This window comes from Pseudophryne corroboree, chromosome 2 (genome assembly GCF_028390025.1).
Source record: "Pseudophryne corroboree isolate aPseCor3 chromosome 2, aPseCor3.hap2, whole genome shotgun sequence".
NCBI classification, from domain to species: Eukaryota; Metazoa; Chordata; class Amphibia; order Anura; family Myobatrachidae; genus Pseudophryne; species Pseudophryne corroboree.
In genome coordinates this window covers 724,224,863-724,252,678 of record NC_086445.1, presented here as the reverse complement: position 1 = coordinate 724,252,678, position 27,816 = coordinate 724,224,863, and positions in this window count along the sequence as shown.

The following is a 27,816-nucleotide window of genomic DNA, read 5'->3' as shown; positions in this document are numbered from 1 at the left end:
AGTGAGGCGGCGCCGGCAATGTGCTACTGTCAGTGAGACTGTTTGTGCTTATTTTCTGGGAGAAGACTCTCTGGGTGGGATGTTCTATCATAGTAACATAGGAAGTGAGGTTGAATAGAGGCAAAATGCCCATCATGTTTAACCTGTATTCTGTATTAAGCTGAGTTCATTATAATGTATCTGCAAAAGTAATGTTTTATTTCTAGTTAACAACTATAAATCATGTTCCACCCGGATTATCAATGTCAATGTTTTAAATGTTATAACCTTGGATATCTCTTTCAAATCAGAAATTTATCCAATCCGGTTTTAAATGCATTTACAGAGTCCGCAATTACCACCTTCTCTGGCAGGGAATTCCAAATCCTTATTGCCCTAACAGTGAAGAACCCTATCCCATATTGCGTACGGAATTTTCTCTCCTCTAGTCTCAGCGAGTGCTCTCGTGTCTATACAGAGTTCTTTTAATAAACAATTCCTCTGATAACTCTTTGTAATGTCCCTTTACATATTTGAAGATATTAATAATGTCTCCTCTTAGATGACTCTTTTCCAGTGTATACATATTAAACCTAGTAAGCCTTTCCTCGTAATCCAGTCCATCTAGCCCTTTAATCAATTTAGTAGCTCGCCTTTGAACCCTTTCGAGTTCACCGATATGATATGTGGTGCCCAAAACTGAACACAATATTCCAGGTTGCGGACGTACCAATGATTTGTACAGCGGCATGATTACACTCTCATCCCTTGGGGGATATCCAATTAGCCCCGTTTTTTTACCGGGGCTAATTGTCCCGCCGGGGGCTATCTAATTAGCCCCAATAAGCCGCGGCACTCCGGCAGGTGAAGCAGAATCCCCGGAAATAGCCCCGTTTTCATCCGAAAAAGGTTCCGGTTTCACCCGAAAACACACAGGTTTCACTGAACCTGTGTGTTTTCGGGAGAAAAGGGGTTTTCTGCTGCGAGGTACACTGGGCTCCACAAGGATTGGACAATGGGGTGTAGAATTGGATCTTGATCCGAGGCACCAACAGGCTCAAAGCTTTGACTGTTCCCAGAATGCACAGCGCCGCCTCCTATATCACCCCGCCTCCCAGCACAGGAGCTCAGTTTTGTAAGTTGGTGCTGTAGTAAGCAGGCACTTAACAGAGGGGCTGCTCCAAGCAGCCCTAAGAAATGCTTTTCATGAGGTAAAAAGTGAAGACTTCAAGGGCAGCAGCGGTGGTAAATGTCTTGTGACATTCACTGCTGCAGCTCCAGCTCTCCCCAGCGGCGCTGTACACTCCCAAGCCTTGGTTGCCGGGTACCTACAGCGGAGGCTCCGGTTTTCTTCACGTTAGACACACATGGCTGAGGCTCTCCAGGATCGCGTGGCCACGCTTCGGGAGGTGGTAAGTGGGTCCCGCTTGTGGTACCCGGTCTTTATCGCGATCCGGTGCGGTCAGTGGGAGGCGGGCCGCGCGCGCTGGCGGTGGACACTGTGGCAGTACAGGCGATCTCACTAGATCACCAGAGCATGGGCGCAGGTCAGGTTTTCTCTCTAAACCGATTCTTATATCGCCCACAGTACCCGGTGGTTTTGCCAGCAGAGGGGATAAGGCTTAGACCTGAAGCCCTTCCCCCAGCCCCAGGGTGCCATTTCTAGCAAGTGTTCCCACCCTGGAGCTGCATATCTTTCTTTTCCTCACTCCCAGTCAGTGTCTACGGCGCCATTATCCCTCAGCTCACTGTTCCTGGGACTGCTTGGGCAAATCCTCCTATGTAAAGCCACCTGGTTGTCAGCGCTGTGCCTTTACATGACACTTAAGTATTCTACCTGCCTTTTTAGACAGTGATAGATAAGAAAGAGTGCAATTAGTCAGGGTTTTATAGTACAATTACCCTGTGATATACATCCAGTTCTTACTGTGTACTGTTATATCTATTGTTATATAGCTGTGTAAGCTAGTCCAGTGCAGTATTATTGTCAGTAATAACCTCTGCATTGTACAAACTGTGACTATTTGTGTGTGCATTTGATAGCTGAGTGGTGTCCATTTCGTGTCTTTCACTCATCTTGCTATCCCTATATTCCATAACCTGCGGGGGCTTGGTGCGTCAGGTGTTATCTAATATATGATTTTCACAAAGATATACTGCATTACGTATTTTTCTCTGTGATTTAGTCACCATATCTCTCCTTTATCTCTGCTTGTGCTGACTACACCGCAGGGGTTTGGGTTTAGAGGTATAGGGCTGCTGATAATTGTACTGTGTTACCTCATACTGCAAGTTATATCATGTCTGCTTCTGAGGTTAATGGTTCTGGGGCAGAACACACTGCTGGTGTTGCTGAAGCCACAGACAAATATGAGGAGAATATAGCAGCTTTGGGCTCTGGTTCTGGGGGCTCCTTGCCCCCCAGTGGGACTGTGGCAGCGGAGGCACATACTGACCAACCGTGGGCCGCTTTTTCCACGCTTCTGCATACGCTAGTTCATAAACTAACACCCCCTATGGAACCCCCAATGCCGGTACAACCGTATGTGGTCCCTGCAGCTAACCCGCCATGGGCGGACAATTTATCTGCCCAATTAAAGAAGTTGAACCAGTCCTTAACTACTAAAAAGTCTGACCAACGCTCGCCTAAATCCAAGAGGTCCTCTAAGCGAGCGCTTGTCTCCTTACAATCCACTGCCATCACTGACACCTCGTCTGATGAAGACGGCACATATACTGACCCCACAGGTTCTGACTCGGATACGGCTGATGGGGAGGGTAGTTCACATGTGGATGTTCCTGATCTTTTGGAGGCTATTAAGTTAATTATGCAGATTACGGATGATCCCGAGCCATCCGTCCCTCCTAAGAAACCAATATAGGTTCAAGCGTCAGAAGGTGGTTAAACAAGTTTTACCTCACTCTGATCACCTAGTGGATATACGTCAGGAACCCTGGGAAAACCCGGGTACGAAGTTTGTGCCTCAAAAGAAGATGCTGGCTCGCTATCCCTCGCACCAGAGCTGTCTAAGAATTGGGAAACACCTCCTCCAGTGGACTCACATGTGGCTAGGATGGTGGTTTCCTCAGCTGTACCTGTCACTACCGTCACGTCTCTAAAAGAGCCTACGGATAAACCTGTGGAGGGTTGTCTGAAAGCGATTTACACCCTCACGGGTGCTGCACAAAGGCCCACTATTGCAGCTACATGGGCTGTAGTGGCTATTGAAGCATGGGCCTTGGAGTTAGAAGCTGAAATCTTCTCTGACCATGCTAGACAATGCTTATCATATATTGTCACAGCTTCTCAATATATTAAAGAGGCGGCTTCTGATACCGGTATCCTAGCAGCTAAGGCCTCTACTACGTCAGTCCTGGCTCGCCGGATATTGTGGCTGAGATCCTGGTCTGTGGATCTGGACTCTAGAAAAACCCTGGAGGTACTCCCTTTCAAGGGAGATATTCTGTTTGGGGAGGACTTAAATAAGATAGTGGCTGACTTGGCTACTGCCAAAACTGCCTGTCTGCCTAATACCGCTCCTTCTGTGTCGAAGGCTAAAGGTACGTCCTTTCGCCCCTTTCGTCCTTCAGGTCAAGCAAAAGGTCAGGCGTACCATAAGCAGGCCCGCACTTCCATACCTGGTAAGCCAAAGCCCAAAAGAGCCTGGGCTGCCCGTCAGCCAGCTGCCAAGACCGATAAGCCTGCCGCATGATGGGGCGGGCCTCCCCCTGGGGGATCCCAGGGTAGGGGGCCGGTGTCGAAGTCAAAAATATGACATAAAAAGAACATACAAACTACACACATATAAGTCGCTATACTTGCAAATACGCGCAGCGAGCACAGCCATATATGGCAACACACGCATTTACACGGACATGCCACAGAGATGGATTCGACACTTATTTCATACAGTACATAACTATAATAATATCAAGCGCCAGATATCATGATGATTTAAAATTATATATAATGAAGTAATGTCATGTATGTGTATTATTTGAACGAAACAAGATAGACCGGTCATTTTTACTATTGAAGCAACCAGATTGATGTGTAGATTCATTTGATGCTTGTTGTGAAGTTGTGGGACATTGCAGTGGATAATTATGATTAAATGTATAAAAGCTAAAATCACTTTTAATATAACAATAGATATTCCAAACAGGTAGTGGACAGGAAACTTAGCCAGCCCTTTGGATGTCTTAAAGGCTGAACCTGATTAGCATATACAAAGAGACTAGTGACTCATCATGAATCCCTCCCCCAAAAACTAGATAACACTTGCTGATCACACAGGAGGGCAGTTCCTGTTTTGGTCTTAGCGCAAGATGGAGTCCCAGCATGATTTTAGAGAGAGAGAGAGAGAGAGAGAGAGACATAAGCATTGAGGGAATGGTATTGTATCGCTGGCCTGTAACTGTATGTAACTGTATGTATTAACTGCTTACTGTGTGAGTTGTAATCATGTAATTATTAGTGATGTGCACCGGAAATTTTTCGGGTTTTGTGTTTTGGTTTTGGATTCGGTTCCGCGAGCGTGTTTTGGATTCGGACGCGTTTTGGCAAAACCTCCCTGAAAATTTTTTGTCGGATTCGGGTGTGTTTTGGATTCGGGTGTTTTTTTTACAAAAAACCCTCATAAACAGCTTAAATCATAGATTTTGGGGGTCATTTCGATCCCATAGTATTATTAACCTCAATAACCATAATTTCCATTAATTTTCAGTCTATTCTGAACACCTCACACCTCACAATATTATTTTTAGTCCTAAAATTTGCACCGAGGTCGCTGGATGACTAAGCTAAGTGACCCAAGTGGCCGACACAAACACCTGGCCCATCTAGGAGTGGCAGTGCAGTGTCAGACAGGATGGCACTTCAAAAAAATAGTCCCCAAACAGCACATGATGCAAAGACAAAAAGAGGCGCAATGAGGTAGCTGTGTGACTAAGCTAAGTGACCCAAGTGGCCGACACAAACACCTGGCCCATCTAGTAGTGGCACTGCAGTTTCAGACAGGATGGTACTTCCAAAAAATAGTCCCCAAACAGCACATGATGCAAAGAAAAAAAAGAGGTGCAATGAAGTAGCTGTGTGACTAAGCTAAGCAACCCAAGTGACCGACACAAACACCTGGCCCATCTAGGAGTGGCACTGCAGTGTCAGGCAGGATGGCACTTCAAAAAAATAGTCCCCAAACAGCACATGATGCAAAGAAAAATGAAAGAAAAAAGAGGTGCAAGATGGAATTGTCCTTGGGCCCTCCCACCCACCCTTATGTTGTATAAACAGGACATGCACACTTTAACAAACCCATCATTTCAGCGACAGGGTCTGCCACACAACTGTGACTGAAATGACTAGTTGGTTTGGGCCCCCACCAAAAAAGAAGCAATCAATCTCTCCTTGCACAAACTGGCTCTACAGAGGCAAGATGTCCACGTTCTCCTCATCGTCCGATTCCTCGCCCCTTTCACTGTGTACATCCCCCTCCTCACAGATTATTAATTCGTCCCCACTGGAATCCACCATCTCAGGTCCCTGTGTACTTTCTGGAGACAATTGCTGGTGAATGTCTCCACGGAGGAATTGATTATAATTCATTTTGATGAACATCATCTTCTCCACATTTTCTGGAAGTAACCTCGTACGCCGATTGCTGACAAGGTGAGCGGCTGCACTAAACACTCTTTCGGAGTACACACTGGAGGGGGGGCAACTTCGGTAAAATAAAGCCAGTTTGTGCAAGGGCCTCCAAATTGCCTCTTTTTCCTGCCAGTATACGTACGGACTGTCTGACGTGCCTACTTGGATGCGGTCACTCATATAATCCTCCACCATTCTTTCAATGGTGACAGAATCATATGCAGTGACAGTAGACGACATGTCAGTAATCGTTGGCAGGTCCTTCAGTCCGGACCAGATGTCAGCACTCGCTCCAGACTGCCCTGCATTACCGCCAGCGGGTGGGCTCGGAATTCTTAGCCTTTTCTGGCACCCCCAGTTGCAGGAAAATGTGAAGGAGGAGCTGTTGACGGGTCACGTTCCGCTTGACTTGACAAGTGTCTCACCAGCAGGTCTTTGCACCTCTGCAGACTTGTGTCTGCCTGAAAGAGAGATACAATGTAGGCTTTAAACCTAGGATCGAGCACGGTGGCCAAAATGTAGTGCTCTGATTTCAACAGATTGACCACCCGTGAATCCTGGTTAAGCGAATTAAGGGCTCCATCCACAAGTCCCACATGCCTAGCGGAATCGCTCTGTTTTTGCTCCTCCTTCAATGTCTCCAGCTTCTTCTGCAAAAGCCTGATGAGGGGAATGACCTGACTCAGGCTTTTAGTGTCTCAAAGGGTTGCAGAACCTTGCACAATGTTGAAATCATTCTCCACTGCGCTTGAGTCAGGTGCATTCCCCCTCCTTTGCCTATATCGTAGGCAGATGTATAGGCTTGAATGGCCTTTTGCTGCTCCTCCATCCTCTGAAGCATATAGAGGGTTGAATTCCACCTCGTTACCACCTCTTGCTTCAGATGATGGCAGGATAGGTTCAGGACTATTTGATGGTTCTCCAGTCTTCGGCACGCGGTGGATGAATGCCGAAAGTGGCCCGCAATTCTTCGGGCCACCGACAGCATCTCTTGCACGCCCCTGTCGTTTTTTAAATAATTCTGCACCACCAAATTCAATGTATGTGCAAATTATAGGACGTGCTGGAATTTGCCCAGATGTAATGCACGCACAATATTGGTGGCGTTGTCCGATGTCACAAATCCCCTGGAAAGTCCAATTGGGGTAAGCCATTCTGCGATGATGTTCCTCAGATTCCGTAAGAGGTTGTCAGCTGTGTGCCTCTTATGGAAAGCGGTGATACAAAGCGTAGCCTGCCTAGGAACGAGTTGGCATTTGCGAGATGCTGCTACTGGTGCCGCCGCTGCTGTTCTTGCTGCGGGAGGCAATACATCTACCCAGTGGGCTGTCACAGTCATATAGTCCTGAGTCTGCCCTGCTCCACTTCTCCACATGTCCGTGGTTAAGTGGACATTGGGTACAACTGCATTTTTTAGGACACTGGTGACTCTTTTTCTGACGTCTGTGTACATTTTCGGTATCGCCTGCCTAGAGAAATGGAACTTAGGTGGTATTTGGTACCGGGAACACAGTACCTCAATCAAGTCTCTAGTTCCCTGTGTATTAACGGTGGATACTGGAAACACATTTCTCACCACCCAGGTTGTCAAGGCCTGAGTTATCCGCTTTGCAGCAGGATGACTGCTGTGATATTTCATCTTCCTCGCAAAGGACTGTTGGACAGTCAATTGCTTACTGGAAGTAGTACAAGTGGTCTTCCGACTTCCCCTCTGGGATTACGATCGACTCCCAGCAGCAACAACAGCAGCGCCAGCAGCAGTAGGCGTTACACTCAAGGATGCATCAGAGGAATCCCAGGCAGGAGAGGACTCGTCAGACTTGACAGTGACATGTCCTGCAGGACTATTGGCTTTCCTGTCTAAGGAGGAAACTGAAACTGAGGGAGTTGGTGGTGTGGTTTGCAGGTGCTTGGTTACAAGAGGCAGGGATTTAGTGGTCAGTGGACTGCTTCCGCTGTCATCCAAAGTTTTTGAACTTGTCACTGACTTCTGATGAATGCGGTCCAGGTGACGTATAAGGGAGAATGTTCCTAGGTGGTTAACATCCTTACCCCTACTTATTACAGCTTGACAAAGGCAACACACGTCTTGACACCAGTTGTCCGCATTTCTGTTGAAATAATTCCACACCGAAGAGGAGATTTTTTTTTGTATTTTGACCAGACATGTCAATGGCCATATTCGTCCCACGGACAACAGGTGTCTCCCCGGGTGCCTGACTTATACAAACCACCTCGCCATCAGAATCCTCCTTGTCAATTTCCTCCCCAGCGCCAGCAACACCCATATCCTCATCCTGGTGTACTTCAACAGTGACATCTTCAATTTGACTATCAGGAACTGGACTACGGGTGCTCTTTCCAGCACTTGCAGGGGGCGTGCAAATGGTGGAAGGTGCAACATGTTCCCGTCCAGTGTTGGGAAGGTCAGGCATCGCAACCGACACAATTGGACTCTCCTTGGGGATTTGTGATTTAGAAGAACGCACAGTTCTTTGCTGTGCTTTTGCCATCTTAACTCTTTTCAGTTTTCTAGCGGGAGGATGAGTGCTTCCATCCTCATGTGAAGCTGAACCACTAGCCATGAACATAGGCCAGGGCCTCAGCCGTTCCTTGCCACTCCGTGTCGTAAATGGCACATTGACAAGTTTACGCTTCTCCTCAGACGATTATGATTTAGATTTTTGGATCATTTTACTGAGCTTTATTTTTTTGGATTTTACATGCTGTCTACTATGACATTGGGCATCGGCCTTGGCAGACGACGTTGATGGCATTTCATCATCTCGGCCATGACTAGTGGCAGCAGCTTCAGCACGAGGTGGAAATGGATCTTGATCTTTCCATATTTTACCCTCCACATTTTTGTTCTCCATTTTTTAATGTGTGGAATTATATGCCAGTAATATATCAATAGCAATGGCCTACTACTATATATACTGCGCACAAATGAAATGCACAACAGGTATGGATGGATAGTATACTTGACGACACAGAGGTAGGTAGAGCAGTGGCCTTCTGTACCGTACTGCTATATAGTATATACTGGTGGTCAGCAAACTGTGCAAAACTGAAATGCACCACAGGTATGGATGGATAGTATACTTGACGACACAAAGGTAGGTAGAGCAGTGGCCTACTGTACCATACTGCTATATATTATATACTGGTGTTCAGCAAACTGTGCAAAACTGAAATGCACCACAGGTATGGATGTATAGTATACTTGACGACACAGAGGTAGGTAGAGCAGTGGCCTACTGTACCGTACTGCTATATATTATATACTGGTGGTCAGCAAACTGTGCAAAACTGAAATGCACCACAGGTATGGATGGATAGTATACTTGATGACACAGAGGTAGGTAGAGCAGTGGACTACTGTACCGTACTGCTATATATATAGTTATACTGGTGGTCAGCAAACTGTGCAAAACTGAAATGCAACCACAGGTATGGATGGATAGTATACTTGACGACACAGAGGTAGGTAGAGCAGTGGCCTACTGTACCGTACTGCTATATATAATATACTGGTGGTCAGCAAACTGTGCAAAACTGAAATGCACCACAGGTATGGATGTATAGTATACTTGACGACACAGAGGTAGGTAGAGCAGTGGCCTTCTGTACCGTACTGCTATATAGTATATACTGGTGGTCAGCAAACTGTGCAAAACTGAAATGCACCACAGGTATGGATGGATAGTATACTTGACGACACAAAGGTAGGTAGAGCAGTGGCCTACTGTACCATACTGCTATATATTATATACTGGTGTTCAGCAAACTGTGCAAAACTGAAATGCACCACAGGTATGGATGTATAGTATACTTGACGACACAGAGGTAGGTAGAGCAGTGGCCTACTGTACCATACTGCTATATATTATATACTGGTGGTCAGCAAACTGTGCAAAACTGAAATGCACCACAGGTATGGATGGATAGTATACTTGATGACACAGAGGTAGGTAGAGCAGTGGACTACTGTACCGTACTGCTATATATATAGTTATACTGGTGGTCAGCAAACTGTGCAAAACTGAAATGCAACCACAGGTATGGATGGATAGTATACTTGACGACACAGAGGTAGGTAGAGCAGTGGCCTACTGTACCGTACTGCTATATATAATATACTGGTGGTCAGCAAACTGTGCAAAACTGAAATGCACCACAGGTATGGATGTATAGTATACTTGACGACACAGAGGTAGGTAGAGCAGTGGCCTTTTGTACCGTACTGCTATATAGTATATTCTGGTGGTCAGCAAACTGTGCAAAACTGAAATGCACCACAGGTATGGATGGATAGTATACTTGACGACACAGAGGTAGGTAGAGCAGTGGCCTACTGTACCGTACTGCTATATATAATATACTGGTGGTCAGCAAACTGTGCAAAACTGAAATGCACCACAGGTATGGATGTATAGTATACTTGACGACACAGAGGTAGGTAGAGCAGTGGCCTTCTGTACCGTACTGCTATATAGTATATACTGGTGGTCAGCAAACTGTGCAAAACTGAAATGCACCACAGGTATGGATGGATAGTATACTTGACGACACAGAGGTAGGTAGAGCAGTGGCCTTCTGTACCGTACTGCTATATAGTATATACTGGTGGTCAGCAAACTGTGCAAAACTGAAATGCACCACAGGTATGGATGGATAGTATACTTGACGACACAGAGGTAGGTAGAGCAGTGGACTACTGTACCATACTGCTATATATTATATACTGGTGGTCAGCAAACTGTGCAAAACTAAAATGCACCACAGGTATGGATGGATAGTATACTTGATGACACAGAGGTAGGTAGAGCAGTGGTCTTCTGTAACATACTACTATATATTATATACTGGTGGTCAGCAAACTGTGCAAAACTGAAATTCACCACAGGTATGGATGGATAGTATACTTGATGACACAGAGGTAGGTAGAGCAGTGGACTACTGTACCATACTGCTATATATTATATACTGGTGGTCAGCAAACTGTGCAAAACTGAAATGCACAACAGGTATGGATGGATAATATACTTGACGACACAGAGGTAGGTAGAGCAGTGGACTGCTGTACCGTACTGCTATATATATATAGTTATACTGGTGGTCAGCAAACTGTGCAAAACTGAAATGCACCACAGGTATGGATGGATAGCATACTTGATGACACAGAGATAGGTAGAGCAGTGGACTACTGTACCGTACTGCTATATATATAGTTATATTGGTGGTCAGCAAACTGTGCAAAACTGAAATGCACCACAGGTGTGGATGGATAGTGTACTTGACGACACAGAGGTAGGTAGAGCAGTGGCCTTTTGTACCGTACTGCTAAATAGTATATACTGGTGGTCAGCAAACTGTGCAAAACTGAAATGCACCACAGGTATGGATGGATAGTATACTTGACGACACAGAGGTAGGTAGAGCAGTGGACTACTGTACCATACTGCTATATATTATGTACTGGTGGTCAGCAAACTGTGCAAAACTGGAATGCACAACAGGTATGGATGGATAGTATACTTGACGACACAGAGGTAGGTAGATCAGTGGACTACTGTACCGTACTGCTATATATTATATACTGGTGGTCAGCAAACTGTGCAAAACTGAAATGCACCACAGGTATGGATGGATAGTATACTTGACGACACAGAGGTAAGTAGAGCAGTGGCCTACTGTACCGTACTGCTATATATTATATACTGGTGGTCAGCAAACTGTGCAAAACTAAAATGCACCACAGGTATGGATGGATAGTATACTTGATGACACAGAGGTAGGTAGAGCAGTGGACTACTGTACCGTACTGCTATATATATAGTTATACTGGTGGTCAGCAAACTGTGCAAAACTGAAATGCACCACAGGTATGGATGGATAGTAAACTTGACGACACAGAGGTAGGTAGAGCAGTGGCCTTTTGTACCGTACTTCTATATAGTATATTTTGGTGGTCAGCAAACTGTGCAAAACTGAAATGCACCACAGGTATGGATGGATAGTATACTTGACGACACAGAGGTAGATAGAGCAGTGGACTACTGTACCATACTGCTATATATTATATACTGGTGGTCAGCAAACTGTGCAAAACTGAAATGCAACACAGGTATGGATGGATAGTATACTTGACGACACAGAGTTAGGTAGAGCAGTGGCCTACTGTACCGTACTGCTATATATAATATACTGGTGGTCAGCAAACTGTGCAAAACTGAAATGCACCACTGGTATGGATGTATATTATACTTGACGACACAGAGGTAGGTAGAGCAGTGGATTACTGTACCGTACTGCTATATATATAGTTATACTGGTGGTCAGCAAACTGTGCAAAACTGAAATGCAACCACAGGTATGGATGGATAGTATACTTGACGACACAGAGGTAGGTAGAGCAGTGGCCTTTTGTACCGTACTGCTATATAGTATATTCTGGTGGTCAGCAAACTGTGCAAAACTGAAATGCACCACAGGTATGGATGGATAGTATACTTGACGACACAGAGGTAGGTAGAGCAGTGGCCTACTGTACCGTACTGCTATATATAATATACTGGTGGTCAGCAAACTGTGCAAAACTGAAATGCACCACAGGTATGGATGTATAGTATACTTGACGACACAGAGGTAGGTAGAGCAGTGGCCTTCTGTACCGTACTGCTATATAGTATATACTGGTGGTCAGCAAACTGTGCAAAACTGAAATGCACCACAGGTATGGATGGATAGTATACTTGACGACACAGAGGTAGGTAGAGCAGTGGCCTACTGTAACATACTACTATATATTATATACTGGTGGTCAGCAAACTGTGCAAAACTGAAATTCACCACAGGTATGGATGGATAGTATACTTGATGACACAGAGGTAGGTAGAGCAGTGGACTACTGTACCATACTGCTATATATTATATACTGGTGGTCAGCAAACTGTGCAAAACTGAAATGCACCACAGGTATGGATGGATAGTATACTTGACAACACAGAGGTAGGTAGAGCAGTGGCCTACTGTAACATACTACTATATATTATATACTGGTGGTCAGCAAACTGTGCAAAACTGAAATTCACCACAGGTATGGATGGATAGTATACTTGATGACACAGAGGTAGGTAGAGCAGTGGACTACTGTACCATACTGCTATATATTATATACTGGTGGTCAGCAAACTGTGCAAAACTGAAATGCACAACAGGTATGGATGGATAATATACTTGACGACACAGAGGTAGGTAGAGCAGTGGACTACTGTACCGTACTGCTATATATATAGTTATACTGGTGGTCAGCAAACTGTGCAAAACTGAAATGCACCACAGGTATGAATGGATAGCATACTTGATGACACAGAGATAGGTAGAGCAGTGGACTACTGTACCGTACTGCTATATATATAGTTATATTGGTGGTCAGCAAACTGTGCAAAACTGAAATGCACCACAGGTATGGATGGATAGTATACTTGACGACACAGAGGTAGGTAGAGCAGTGGCCTTTTGTACCGTACTGCTAAATAGTATATACTGGTGGTCAGCAAACTGTGCAAAACTGAAATGCACCACAGGTATGGATGGATAGTATACTTGACGACACAGAGGTAGGTAGAGCAGTGGACTACTGTACCATACTGCTATATATTATGTACTGGTGGTCAGCAAACTGTGCAAAACTGAAATGCACAACAGGTATGGATGGATAGTATACTTGACGACACAGAGGTAGGTAGATCAGTGGACTACTGTACCGTACTGCTATATATTATATACTGGTGGTCAGCAAACTGTGCAAAACTAAAATGCACCACAGGTATGGATGGATAGTATACTTGATGACACAGAGGTAGGTAGAGCAGTGGACTACTGTACCGTACTGCTATATATATAGTTATACTGGTGGTCAGCAAACTGTGCAAAACTGAAATGCACCACAGGTATGGATGGATAGTAAACTTGACGACACAGAGGTAGGTAGAGCAGTGGCCTTTTGTACCGTACTGCTATATAGTATATTTTGGTGGTCAGCAAACTGTGCAAAACTGAAATGCACCACAGGTATGGATGGATAGTATACTTGACGACACAGAGGTAGGTAGAGCAGTGGACTACTGTACCATACTGCTATATATTATATACTGGTGGTCAGCAAACTGTGCAAAACTGAAATGCAACACAGGTATGGATGGATAGTATACTTGACGACACAGAGGTAGGTAGAGCAGTGGCCTACTGTACCGTACTGCTATATATAATATACTGGTGGTCAGCAAACTGTGCAAAACTGAAATGCACCACAGGTATGGATGTATATTATACTTGACACAGAGGTAGGTAGAGCAGTGGCCTTCTGTACCGTACTGCTATATAGTATATACTGGTGGTCAGCAAACTGTGCAAAACTGAAATGCACCACAGGTATGGATGGATAGTATACTTGACAACACAGAGGTAGGTAGAGCAGTGGCCTACTGTAACATACTACTATATATTATATACTGGTGGTCAGCAAACTGTGCAAAACTGAAATTCACCAAAGGTATGGATGGATAGTATACTTGATGACACAGAGGTAGGTAGAGCAGTGGACTACTGTACCATACTGCTATATATTATATACTGGTGGTCAGCAAATTGTGCAAAACTGAAATGCACCACAGGTATGGATGGATAGTATACTTGACGACACAGAGGTAGGTAGAGCAGTGGACTACTGTACCATACTGCTATATATTATATACTGGTGGTCAGCAAACTGTGCAAAACTGAAATGCACCACAGGTATGGATGGATAGTATACTTGACGACACAGAGGTAGGTAGAGCAGTGGCCTACTGTACCGTACTGCTATATATAATATACTGGTGGTCAGCAAACTGTGCAAAACTGAAATGCACCACAGGTATGGATGTATATTATACTTGACGACACAGAGGTAGGTAGAGCAGTGGCCTTCTGTACCGTACTGCTATATAGTATATACTGGTGGTCAGCAAACTGTGCAAAACTGAAATGCACCACAGGTATGGATGGATAGTATACTTGACAACACAGAGGTAGGTAGAGCAGTGGCCTACTGTAACATACTACTATATATTATATACTGGTGGTCAGCAAACTGTGCAAAACTGAAATTCACCACAGGTATGGATGGATAGTATACTTGATGACACAGAGGTAGGTAGAGCAGTGGACTACTGTACCATACTGCTATATATTATATACTGGTGGTCAGCAAACTGTGCAAAACTGAAATGCACCACAGGTATGGATGGATAGTATACTTGACGACACAGAGGTAGGTAGAGCAGTGGTCTTCTGTACCGTACTGCTATATAGTATATACTGGTGGTCAGCAAACTGTGCAAAACTGAAATGCACCACAGGTATGGATGGATAGTTTACTTGACGACACAGAGGTAGGTAGAGCAGTGGCCTACTGTAACATACTACTATATATTATATACTGGTGGTCAGCAAACTGTGCAAAACTGAAATTCACCACAGGTATGGATGGAGAGTATACTTGATGACACAGAGGTAGGTAGAGCAGTGGACTACTGTACCATACTGCTTTATATTATATACTGGTGGTCAGCAAACTGTGCAAAACTGAAATGCACCACAGGTATGGATGGATAGCATACTTGATGACACAGAGGTAGGTTGAGCAGTGGACTACTGTACCGTACTGCTATATATATAGTTATATTGGTGGTCAGCAAACTGTGCAAAACTGAAATGCACCACAGGTATGGATGGATAGTATACTTGACGACACAGAGGTAGGTAGAGCAGTGGCCTTTTTTACCGTACTGCTATATAGTATATACTGGTGGTCAGCAAACTGTGCAAAACTGAAATGCACCACAGGTATGGATGGATAGTATACTTGACGACACAGAGGTAGGTAGAGCAGTGGACTACTGTACCATACTGCTATATATTATGTAATGGTGGTCATCAAACTGTGCAAAACTGAAATGCACAACAGGTATGGATGGATAGTATACTTGACGACACAGAGGTAGGTAGATCAGTGGCCTACTGTACCGTACTGCTATATATTATATACTGGTGGTCAGCAAACTGCAAAACTGAAATGCACCACAGGTATGGATGGATAGTATACTTGACGACACAGAGGTAGGTAGAGCAGTGGACTACTATAATGTACTGCTATATATATAGTTATACTGGTGGTCAGCAAACTGTGCAAAACTGAAATGCACCACAAGTATGGATGGATAGTATACTTGACGACACAGAGGTAGGTAGAGCAGTGGCCTTCTGTACCGTACTGCTATATAGTATATACTGGTGGTCAGCAAACTGTGCAAAACTGAAATGCACCACAGGTATGGATGGATAATATACTTGATGACACAGAGGTAGGTAGAGCAGTGGACTACTGTACCGTATTGCTATATATATATAGTTATACTGGTGGTCAGCAAACTGTGCAAAACTGAAATGCACCACAGGTATGGATGGATAGTATACTTGATGAAACAGAGGTAGGTAGAGCAGTGGCCTTCTGTACCGTACTGTAATATAGTATATACTGGTGGTCAGCAAACTGTGCAAAAGTGAAATGCACCACAGGTATGGATGGATAGTATACTTGACGACACAGAGGTAAGTAGAGCAGTGGACTACTGTACTGTACTGCTATATATATAGTTCTGCACTGTCCTACTATATACTACAATGCAGCACAGATATGGAGCGTTTTTTAGGCAGAGAACGTATTATACTGGTGGTCACTGGTCACCAAAACTCTGCACTGTCCTCCTACTATATAATACTGCTGGTCCCCAGTCCCCACAATAAAGCAATTAGCACACTGAGCACAGATATTTGCAGCACACTGAGCACAGTCAGATATGGAGCGTTTTTCAGGCAGAGAACGTAGATATTTGCACTTGCAGCACACTAAGCACAGATATTTGCAGCACACTGAGCACAGATATTTGCAGCACAATTTGCAGCCCACTGAATTTAGAAACTGAGAGGATGCCAGCCACGTCCTCTCACGATCATCTCCAATGCAGGAGTGAAAAATGGCGGCGACGCGCGGCTCCTTATATAGAATACGAATCTAGCGAGAATCCGACCGCGGGATGATGACGTTCGGGCGCGCTCGGGTTAACCGAGCAAGGCGGGAGGTTCCGAGTCTGCCTCGGACCCGTGTAAAATGGGTGAAGTTCGGGGGGGTTCGGTTCCCGAGGATCCGAACCCGCTCATCACTTGTAATTATAGGTATACTGTACATTGTAATATATATTGAATCCATATCCTTTTAATAACAAATATATACATCAATGAGCTTTGGAACTCAGATAATGTGTTGATGTATTGTTTTTTCTTATGGGATGCAGTGTTTTGCGATGTACAGCGCACTTTTATCGTAATTAGGCATTCACAGATGAAGGCTCTTACGGGATATCATGGTCTTAATGATGCACTGTACATTATAAACGCAACGCTGTGGTCGATCAGCTTGTGATGGACGCATTCTGACGCTGAGAAAATCATATCTGTGTGTATTGTGATATCAGTAAGCCAATGATATGAAATTTCAAGGGACAATGCGTTTCTCATTGTATTTAAGACGCTAAAATTTATTTTTATTGTTGCAAAACAAGGTTCAAATAAGTCATATTGTGTTTGATTCAGATTGGATTGTTTATCTGTTAAGTAGGGTTAAAAGTACATTTAAAAGTTGCTGCATAGCCTTGATATAGTTTTTTTTTAACTCAGGCCTAAAATAACTTCTGGTGCTTGTATGGTGTGTGATTTATTTGTGACAAAGGAAGCCGCATGGTCTGTCCTCAATTTTGGACTAACCACATGGCCTGTCCACCATTTTGTGTAATCCTCATGGATGTGGAAGGGGGAGGAGCAGTGGCCATTTTAGGCAGGTCATTTTCTAAATAGCTGATTTTCAGTCTGCTCAGAACAATCAGCTTTCCTTGGTCACATCAAACACCATTTATGAGTTACCAATGCATTTATTTAACCCATGCCATAGTCAATTACAAATAGTTTCAATTGGGCCTAGTGAGAGTAAATTGTAAGATAAATGCTTGAATTGGGGTAAGAAATTGCACAGATAGAATAAGGAAAGAAAGGGTTTTTTTTTTTTCTCTTTTTCCTTCCAAGACATGTAGAATCTGCTTGCTATAAGATAGCCATTGAAATGCAAATTAACCTGTGTAACTGCTTTTTCTTAGCAGGGAAAAGCAAATAGCTTTGATAAGCAAATTAGAAGCACTGAATGGGTTAATGAGTCTCATAGGAGACCAGTGAATGGTACATATATATAATATTATTATAATTATGTGTATATTTATATCAGTGTATGTTCTGCAAGATAGCTATCCAATCTGAATCATATCATTTAAATGATTGATTATTGCTAGAGTCATTATAGATCTGTGTGAAATAGGATACATTTGTTGCTATATAGGTAAATTTGAAATAACAGTATTTTAAGGAAGTCAGCGTAAAGACACAAACGCAGCTCTGCATAAAAGTTTATACAGAACAAGTTGTGTCTAGTGGGCATTAGTAATTAGTATTGTTCACATTTATAGAGCTGGTGTCATTTGTTTTATTGCGGATGCAGGGTTTTGTACACGTGTCTCGGACAAAGTAAAGTACTGCGCACGCAGCGTAAGAGACGCGCATGGTCGCGTGTGTACGCAAAGTACGTAAGAATGCGGCCGCTAAGTACAAATTACACAATAGTGTCGTTTAGTTCAAAGGTGGGATAGTAGACATTTAATACAATAGCACATAACTATCAGATTTCAAAAGCAGGTTACTCTAAATTTAGTTTAAAAAACTGTATTGCCTCTGGGGTAGAGCTGCCTATCTGAATGAATTAAAATTTTCTGTACAGGAAAAAAAACCAAAGTGTATTTGAGTGAGCGAACGTAGGAGTGTTGTGGATTTGAACTCCGGAAATCGGGTCCTGTGGTACACCAAGTAAGTGAAGGCTTGGTGGCGTGAGGCGGCTGACTCACGTTAATATAGATTGAAATACGCCAATCGTGAGGAGATTTGCAGAGGAGCGTAATAGGGAATTGTGCATTGTGTAGTATTGAAGTAAAAAGGTTTTTTGTTACGCTCCGAGCTGAGGGTCGCAGTTTGTACATCGACCCGTGGTCGTACGGCAGATAGGTAACAAGTACCTATATGCTGTGCGATTGGACCGCGCATTTGTGGGTGCGATATATACAGCGCAACTTGATACCCCTTTTACGAGCTTTTGCGTGGAATCGCGGTATCATTAGCGCTGTATAGAGCATACGCAAGCGTGATTTGTGTATAAAAAGTGTATAGGGAGTTTTCGCTGGTCTCTCTCAGGAAAATCTCCAGCGACAGATATTTACTGGAAAAGGTAAGTCACTCCTAACACTTCCAGTAAATAGAAACTAGATAGGGCCTCACTGGGTACGTGGTGTTCACTATTGGAGTGAGTCGTGGTACTCAGCGGAGATGGAGCGAGTGAAAGCGCTAGGTGTCTTTCACCGTCTATTTGCGGTGTGCATTGGGGATTGCGTTTATTGGCAAAAAGTCCGCGATGTGATCCAATTGCACAAGCAGTGGGCGTTTGGTAGCTAGGGTTCAGGCTGAAGAAGAGTTGGGACGAGAAGGTCAGACTCGGGACCGAGAAAGTCATAATTGCGACCGAGAAGGTCAGCAAGGTTTATTATGTGTGAAAAGTATGGTTCACACACGGAGGCTTTTTGCAATGAATGGTTATGTATGACTGACAAAGATAGGGTACCATTCCCTAAGGTGAGCAGCTTTGAACCAGAGGTATTGCAGAATTTAAGGATAAGAATATGTCGAAAATCCCGAAAACAAAGGGTCAGACATACAAATTGTTTAAACCTGTGACAGCAAGAGGGGTTGGTGAGTTTGATCCTAAGGTATTGCAGGTGGTATGTCTAACCAAAGTCATATAAGACAAGAATGGAAATATAAGAACTGTTTGAAATTGTAGCAACAATAAACAAGTAGGAAGAAAAAAAAAAGAGAATGCAAGTACACCGCCATATGTAGATGTGGAAGCAGTTACGGCCAGCATACAAACTATAGAAAATAATAAAAATATGAAAAATATGACTGTAACCTATATATGTACTAATGAATGTTGAAGTTTTATTTAGGAGGAGAAGGTGACCTGATTGTTTTTAGCCATTTCTCATGCACCCATAGGAGTATCCAACCGGTAAAAGAAGAGCAGTAGCCTGTGGGGGAAGTGGCTGAGACCAGTGGAACAGGTAAGTATGGTATCATTCGTGTACATATATAGTAAAACACAAAAATAAAAAAATAAAAAAATCAAGAATGTAACGTCAGAAATGGAGAAAAATCTGTCCGCACATTAGTATTTGCCAGTAGGAAAGCGGACAGAGACAAGGTAACCCCCGGGTATTTCTTTCAGTTACCATAAAAGAAGTATTCATTCCTAGTAATGCCCAAAGCAAAGATGAGCTCGGAAATGTTTGTTGGACCATGTACAGACCCTTAATACGGTATGAGAAGGATTGAGTGAATACTTCGCATGACCTAGAAGCTTGTTAAACTTTTTTTTTTTTTGTCTCTTGCAGTAATAGAAAACTCTCCATCTGGATAAGACCACTGGTAAACACTAATTCGGCAAATGGGAGGTGGCTGTCTCTGTGCAAATGGACGGGCTCAATAAGGCATTGAGTGTCAGGGTGCAGACTTCTTTGCAAAATTGGAAAGGGGTCACAGTAGCTAATCTTAGATAGTGTGCTATTGAACATCACAAGAATAGTGCTAGGCGCAGAGAACAACAGGTGGAGAGGTTGAGGACGGTAAGTATACTTGCACATACAGGAAAGACCCATCAGTCCAAACCCCAGATCCCTAATGGTCAATAATATGTTACACTTGTAGGAAGGAAGGGCATTTTGCCAGAGATTGTAGGAGTAGAAGGACACATAGTCAATATGGATCCCCTAGACAGAAAACACAAGCCACATTATTAAACACATAGACGGGACCAAGGGACATACAGTAAGGAATCGTAAGCCATATAGAAAACACAGAGTTGGCTAATGGGAAGACCAAAATAAATGCAACATTACCGTTTGACAAAACTTGAAGACTAATGTCGCATTCTACTGTTCTAGATGCATGTCCATCACCAGTAGAGGAAATTATCTCACAGATACCGGATTCCCTATGAACTTAGAATGGACAGGATACTGGATTGATGGCTGGGATAGTCCCAATAGCGATACGACAAACACAGATTTTTTTTTAAGGGGAGTAGACCAAGTAGAGAATCACTTCCCCGTAGTGCCCAATCCAGTTGTCAAATTTTTATAAATCGTCTTCACCTCTACAAACTCATCTGTCACCAACCTCTATTCTGTTTCTCTACCGTTTTCCTCTTCATCTTTTGCATTCAAACAGGGTGGTACAATACATGGACCCAAGTACAGTTCAAACTCGACATACCTAGGTCCTTCAGAGTTCTGCCCGAAACCCAGTATATCTCAACAGCGCGATGACACCAGTATTACTGCAGTGTGCCTTGCAACGCACAAAGGGTGGAGAATGGGAATACTGGTGAAGGGAAATTTTGTATAGACACTGATATGCCTGTTGGTGAATGGCAAACCTGACATTTTCTTTTTCATTTTCTTCTTCTTTCTCTCCTCTAGAGATATTTCTTTGTTCTTTTTTTTTTTTTTTTTGAGTTATGCTCATGGAACTCTACATTGCAAACACACGATAGTTAAATTAAGATACTAAAAAATGTTGTTCCCTACAGGAAAAGGCAGTCTGGAGGACAAAGGGGTATGGCCAGGAGTCCTCAGGACTGTGGGTAGGTGGACACGGTAAGCCAGTAGCCCCCAGAGCATACCTTCCAAGTCTAATTGAGGTGGCACACGGTCTGACTCATCTAGGCAAAGAGGGTAGGTGCAGACTGATGAGAGCCTACTGGTGTGCGCCAGGATTCTATTCTCATGCAGGTAAGAGAGCAATGACCTGTCTTGCTTGCTTGAGGAAGAATATTGGTAAAGCAATACCAACAGAGCCATCCGATATCCCTCTTGCAGACGGATCTTTTCAGGAAATGCAAATCGACTTCGTACAGTTAACACCCTTTAGGAATTATTGTTATGTATTGGTGTGCACTGATGTTTTCTCAAACTGGGAAGAGGCATTTCCTGCCACAACGGATGCTGCTGTGGTTACCGCAAAGAAAAAAATTGCGCAGAAATTTGTGTGTAGATAATGGTACCACTAGAAGTAGGAGCAAAGCTTGAAATTGTACTATTGTGATCATAGATACTGCCACTAGTATTATGTAGCTTCGGAACCACTCCCAGATCTTCACTCAATGAATCACCCTCTTCGAAATTTGTTTTTTGTTTTGGTATTTGTGTTTTTTGGGTTGTTTTTGGAAGACAACCTCATGTCATGATTGATCCGCACAATGATCAGAGATGCACCAATGAGGTGACAGTACAGTACCTTGTTGAGATGAGCTAGCATTTGAGAACTTGACAAAAGAACTTGAAACTGTTGATTGCTGGTATGCCAAATACTAATTGTCTTGATTGTGAACCAAGAGACTGTGTGATTGTTCATACGCTCAGGTTGCCTAATAGATAGGTGGGAAGGACCATACCAAGTTTTGTTGACAGCACTAAAGGTCGCCGAAAGAGAGATTTGGGTCCACTCGTCCCACTGCAAGAAGGTCGCTGACCCGGAGAGAACTCGTGACAAAGTAGTTTATTGCTCACATTCATCGAGTTTGTGTAGTTTGGTAACTGTGTGTGTTCGAAGTGAACTGTGTGTTCCAAGTGAACTGTGTGTTTAAAGAGCAAGGTGGAGAGCAAAGTGAACTGTGTGTTCCAAGTAAACTGTGTGTTCAAAGAGCAAGGCAAAGAGAACCTTGTATCACTAGAGACTCTGTTCCGTGAAGACTGAGAGGCGGCACTGTTGAACACTACCTGAGCGTACTAAAGGATTGTAGAAAGACCAGTCATTGTAATTGATTTGTTATGAACAGTTGTTTTGTTCTATTTCTCTTTTCTCTCTTTCCCGCTGACAAACATTTTTTTCAGGATATTCTATTTTTGCGAGGTTTTTTTATGATGAGTCGAGTGTGGGAATGGAACTGGTTCTGGAGGAAGGAGTGATTTCCTTATAGGATCCCAGGATTAGCCGATCAGTTTGTTAAAGTCAGAGAAAAATCAAAGTTCTAGTAGTTATGGAGTTCAGAGGTAATCAGGAACAATCAGACAATGGCTATTCACACATTGCAGATAAAGAGCTCATTAATATATGTGGAAGAAAGGTTTATGAGTGGCTCTCCCCGAACTCCGAAGGTTTATGTTATTTAGGAAGGACACTACTTATAACCCTTGTTCAATGATGAAACAGACCTAGCATACGTTCCAGAAATGGAAACAATGTTCAGAAAATGATAGGAATATGTAGATCATGAAAATTTTATATGTCACTGTCACGATTTGTTTGTGTCTTCTTCATCTACCCAGCAGAACCTCAATCGAATCCAAACATCAGTGTACAAAGACGTAGGTACATGTATGTGTGAAATGTTCGTCGCAAATCAGACATTATAGGCCAAAACCCTGTCCCAGCAAACTCTATAGGTTGAATGTTGTCCCACACCCAACCAGTGGTCTCGTGACCGCCGAGTGCATATAGAGGATGTCTCGTCCTCCTCCCTGTCTTCCCCAAATATAGTCAAGTGTCTGATTTGCAAAATGCATACATACTTGTGTCTAGGTCACCGATTATTGTATAAAATATTTTTTCTTATGTTAATAATTGATGGCAGTTATTGTTTGCTGCCAAAGGGTGGACTGTCGAAGTCAAAAATATTACATAAAAAGAACATACAAACTACACACATATAAGTCACTATACTTGCAAATACGCGCAGCGAGCACAGCCATATATGGTAACACACGCATTTACACGGACATGCCACAGAGATGGATCCGACACTTATTTCATACAGTACATAACTATAATAATATCAAGCGCCAGACATCATGATGATTTAAAATTATATATAATGAAGTAATGTCATGTATGTGTATTATTTGAACGAAACAAGATAGACCGGTCAGGTTTACTATTGAAGCAACCAGATTGATGTGTAGATTCATTTGATGCTTGTTGTGAAGTTGTGGGACATTGCAGCGGATAATTATGATTAAATGTATATAAGCTAAAATCACTTTTATTAGAACAATAGATATTCCAAACAGGTAGTGGACAGGAAACTTAGCCAGCCCTTTGGATGTCTTCAAGGCTGAACCTGATTAGCATATACAAAGAGACTAGTAACTCATCATGAATCCCTCCCACAAAAACTAGATAACACTTGCTGATCACACAGGAGGGCAGTTTCTGTTTTGGTCTCAGCGTAAGATGGAGTCCCAGCATGATTTTAGAGAGAGAGAGAGAGAGAGACATAAGCATTGAGGGAATGGTATTGTATCACTGGCCTGTAACTGTATGTAACTGTATGTATTAACTGCTTACCATGTGAGTTGTAATCATGTAATTATAGGTATACTGTACATTGTAATATATATTGAATCCATATCCTTTTAATAACAAATATATACATCAATGAGCTTTGGAACTCAGATAATGTCTGGGTGTATTGTTTACTCTTATGGGATGCAGTGTTTTGCGATGTGCAGCGCACTTTTATCGTATATGGTAATAAGATGCGCCTGGCGTCTGCAATGTATATTAGAGCGGGCATTTTAAATATTTGTGAGAAAGCAATTTGGCATTCACACCGGCTTCTAGGGTATACCCAGGAATGGTTGAAGACCACTTCAGATGCCTGGGTACGGGAAGTCGTCACTCGAGGTTACGCCATAGCCTTCAAAAACCGACCCCCTCATCGATTTTGCCAGACAGATGTCCCTTTGAACCAGACAAAGGCAAAAACTCTACACTCGGTGTTACAGACCCTCCTGGATACAGGAGTCATAGTACAGTCAACAGTACCGCTGTTTCTAGTCCCGAAACCGAATGGGTCCTCCCGGCCCATTCTCAACCTCAAGGCATTGAACAGGTTTGTGAAGATTTCTAAGTTCCGTATGGAAACTCTTCGCTCTATAGTTCTGGCCTTGGATCCTGGGGACTACATGGTCTCCCTGGACATACAGGATGCTTACCTGCATATTCCTATAGCAGTGTCACATCAACAATACCTGAGGCTTGCTATTGGCAACATCCATTACCAGTTTCGGGCATTACCTTTGGTTTAACAACGGCTCTGCGAGTCTTCACCAAAGTTATGGTGGTGATGACGGTGGTAATCCGCCGTCAAGGGGTCAGGATACTGCTGTATCTGGATGACTTGTTAATCCTGGCAAATTCCCCAGATCTTCTCCTGTGTCATCTGGATATGACGGTCCAGTTTCTACAAGCCCACGGGTGGCTCATCAACTGGAAGAAATCCTCCCTGGTCCCTGCTCAGAGCATGGTGCACCTGGGAGCGCTGTTGGACACTCACAACCAGAGGTTGTTCTTGACTCAGGAGAAAGTCCTAAAGCTTCAGGACAAGATTCGTTGCTTCCTTTCTTATACACAAGTGTCGATACATTCGACAATGCAGGTGCTGGGCCTCATGGTATCAGCATTCGACATGGTGGAGTATGCTCAATTTCACTCTCGCTCCCTCCAGAGGCTGATTCTAGCCAAGTGGGATGGCCTGCCTCACCGGATCAGATCTCAAATGATCTTATTGACTCCGGAGGTCCGTCTGTCGCTGCTTTGGTGGCTCCGGGACCAACAATTGTGCAGGGGTCGTCCCTTCTGGATATCCAACTGGGTCCTGTTGATGACAGATGCCAGTCTAAGAGGTTGGGGCGCGGTGCTGGAGCAGCACTCCCTTCAGGGTCGGTGGACCAAGGAGGAATCTCTCCTCTCGATCAACATTCTGGAATTGTGGGCGGTCTTCAATGCGTTGAACCTGGACCAGCATTTAATTCATATCCGTCCTGTTCAAGTACAGTCGGATAACACCACCACAGTGGCTTACATAAATCATCAAGGTGGCACTCTAAGCCGTTTGGCAATGAAGGAAGTCTCACGGATTCTACGTTGGGCAGAACGCCATTTACTAGCCATATTGGCAATATTCATTCCGGGAGTCCTGAATTGTGAAGCGGACTTTCTCAGTCATCAGGACGTACATGCCGGTGAGTAGGGCCTCCATCCAGAAGTGTTTCAACTCCTAGTGGAAAAGTGAGGTCTTCCAGATGTAGATCTGATGGCGTCTCGACACAATCACAAGGTTCCGGTCTTTGGAGCAAGGACAAGGGATCCTCAAGCAGCATTCGTGGATGAGCTAGCGGTGCCGTGGAGGTTTCGGCTGCCGTACATGTTCCCTCCAGTGTCACTCCTGCCCAGGATAATTTGGAAGTTTAAGCAAGAAAGAGGAAATCTGCTTCTCATAGCTCCGGCGTGGCCCAGACGGCACTGGTTCTCAGACCTGCAAGGCATATCGTCGGACCGTCCACTTCTACTTCCACAACGCCCAGACCTCCTCGTTCAGGGCCCCTGTGTCTACCAGGACCTAGCCCGGCTATCTTTGACGGCGTGGCTCTTGAAGCTTCCGTCTTGAGGGCTAAGGGTTTTTCTGAAGAGGTCATTAAAACTATGTTGCGGGCCCGGAAACCGGCTTCTGCTCGGATTTATCATAGGGTCTGGCATTCCTACTTTGTTTGGTGTGCATCTAACAATTATGACGCTTCCAATTTTAGTACAGCCAAACTTTTGGCTTTTCTGCAGCAATGCCTAGATTTAGGCCTGCGTCTGGCCTCCCTCAAGGTTCATATTTCTGCCTTGTCGGTGTGGTTTCAGAGAAAAATTGCAACTTTACCCAATGTTGATACTTTCACTCAGGGTGTGCTGCGTATCCAACCTCCCTATGTCCCGCCTGTGGCTCCTTGGGACTTGTAGGTGGTTTTGGAGATGTTGCAGGAGCCTCCATTTGGCCCCCTTGGTTCAGCTGACCTTAAGTGTCTTTCCCTTAAGGTGGTGTTCTTGCTGGCTATTGCCTCTGCTAGAAGGGTGTCGGATCTGGGTGCCTTGTCTTGTAGTTCCCCATATCTGATTTTTCAACGTGACCGGGTGGTTTTTAGGACTCGTCCCGGATATTTACCTAAGGTGGTTTCTTCGTTCCACCTTAATCAGGAGATTGTGGTTCCGGTCTTTGTCTCTCCTGATTTATCTCCCAAAGAGCGGTCTTTGGATGTGGTACGGGCTCTCCGTATCTATGTGAAGAGAACTGCTTCTATTCAAAAATCAGATTCTCTCTTTGTTTTGTTTGGATTTCACAAACGTGGTTGGCCTGCTCACAAGCAGACCCTGGCCAGATGGATTAGAATGGTGATTGCACATGCTTATGTGAGGGCTGGTCTGTCTGCTCTTGCTCACATTACAGCCCATTCTACTCGGTCTGTTGGACCTTCTTGGGTAGCCCAACCTGGTGCAACCCATGATCAATTTTGCAAGGCGGTTACGTGGTCCTCAGGGAACACGTTCATTAGGTTTTATGCCTTCGATACTGCCGCTTCCCAGGATGCTTCCTTTGGACGCCGGGTTCTTGCGCCCGCTACAGTGTGTCCCCTCCCATAAGGAATTGCTGTAGGACATCCCCATTGTCCAATCCTTGTGGAGCCCAGTGTACCCCGCAGCAGAAAACGAGTTTTATGGTAAGAACTTACCTTTGTTAAAACTCTTTCTGCGAGGTACACTGGGCTCCACAAGGCGCCCACCCGGACGCACTTAGCTTCTTTGGGTTGGTATGGCACTAGCCACTGACACTTCTCCAGTTGTGAGAGTGTGGTGTATGTGGCTTCTAACCGTTGTCATCTCTTTTTCTGCTACTGCATTGGGCTGGTTAACTAAAAACTGAGCTCCTGTGCTGGGAGGCGGGGTGATATAGGAGGCGGCGCTGTGCATTCTGGGAACAGTCAAAGCTTTGAGCCTGTTGGTGCCTCGGATCAAGATCCTATTCTACACCCCATTGTCCAATCCTTGTGGAGCCCAGTGTACCTCGCAGAAAGAGTTTTAACAAAGGTAAGTTCTAACCATAAAACTCATTT